We start from the raw sequence: 1,546 nt of genomic DNA on the forward strand, positions 1-1,546 counted from the left end.
CCAACCACCCACACAAATAGAAACAAGTTAGAAAAAGAAAAGTAGGAACTACCAGTGACACCTTCCAACCACCCACACAAATAGAAACAAGTTAGAAAAAGAAAAGTAGGACCAGCCAGTGACACCTTCCAACCACCCACACAAATAGAAACAAGTTAGAAAAAGAAAAGTAGGACCAGCCAGTGACACCCTCCAACCACCCACACAAATAGAAACAAGGTAGAAAAAGAAAAGTAGGACCAGCCAGTGACACCGTCCAACCACCCTCTAACAGAGCATCAACTTGTGTCTGCATGTACAATAGGCCTGTTCTTCATTGAGCATACTAATCGATTAACTCGACTATCATAATAAAGACTTGCATTAATGGGTTACTCTAAGCCGTAATCCACTGCTGCCAACTCCTCTTGTACAGCAGTCCAGTCAGCTGAATTAGGCCTAGGATGTTTCCTCCTTTGATGTTATCGCTTAGGCTTATCGCTCAACGCTGGGACAGGCTTCCGGTCTTGACACGAATACATTCGCAAGTAGCAAAATATTGCCGAAAATAGCAGTAGGAACCGTTTACTAAAACCAAATGAGAAACGATGACAGAGTCGTTCCACCGCGGAAACCCCATTCAGCCAGCAAGGTCAGAAGGAGGAATAAATACTAATCGTTTAAATAATCAATTAATAGATAAGTTCCGTTGAAAACCGATACGTCATCGATTGTCAAATTTTTTGATGAAGCACAGGCCTGACGCACAAGCCAAGCACACAAATGTTATGATCTAAACTCACATGTCAGCCAAACACAAAACCTAACCGTTACCTAGACTCCAGTGGGAAATAGAAAATCTACAATGAGATGAGTAGGTCGGACAGTGTCACTGGTAAACAGCCCTACTTCTTTTCTTTCTGTTTATTCTTTCTATTTGTGCGGGTGGTTGGAGGGTGTCACTGGTATGTCCTATTTCTTTCCTTTCGCTCTGTTGTTTCTGTCTGTGTGGGTGGTTGGAGGGTGTCACTGGTAAACAGCCCTATTTCTTTCCTTTCTCTTTATTTGTGTGGGTGGTTGCAGGGTGTCACTGGTAAACAGCCCTATTTCTTTCCTATCTCTTTATTCTTTCTATTTGTGCGGGTGGTTGGAGGGTGTCACTGGTAAACAGCCCAATTTCTTTCCTATCTCTGTATTCTTTCTATTTGTGCGGGTGGTTGGAGGGTGCCACTGGTAAACAGCCCTATTTCTTTCCTATCTCTTTATTCTTTCTATTTGTGTGGGTGGTTGGAGGGTGCCACTGGTGGGTCCTATTTCTTTCCTTTCTGTGATGTTTCTGTCTGTGTGGGTGGTTGGAGGGTGTCTCTGGTGGTAGATCCTACTTTTTCAATGGGGGTGTGTAGAATGTCCACGTGTTCCATTGTGTATCTAGGAGATTGTTCCATTGTGTATCTAGGAGATTGTTCCATTGTGTATCTAGGAGATTGTTCCATCCATTGTGTATCTAGGAGATTGTTCCATCCATTGTGTATCTAGGAGATTGTTCCATTGTGTATCTAGGAGATTG

At 43.0% G+C, this 1,546-nt stretch overlaps 1 protein-coding gene across 1 annotated transcript in view; it reads right to left on the reverse strand.

Moving 5' to 3' along the window:
• The window catches only part of LOC101848566 (kynurenine 3-monooxygenase), a gene marked incomplete at its 3' end in the record, with an annotated part of 32,190 nt that overhangs the window by 5,468 nt on the left and 25,176 nt on the right, over positions 1 to 1,546 (reverse strand).

The sequence above is a fragment of the Aplysia californica genome, unplaced genomic scaffold (assembly GCF_000002075.1).
Source record: "Aplysia californica isolate F4 #8 unplaced genomic scaffold, AplCal3.0 scaffold00027, whole genome shotgun sequence".
NCBI classification, from domain to species: domain Eukaryota; kingdom Metazoa; phylum Mollusca; class Gastropoda; order Aplysiida; family Aplysiidae; genus Aplysia; species Aplysia californica.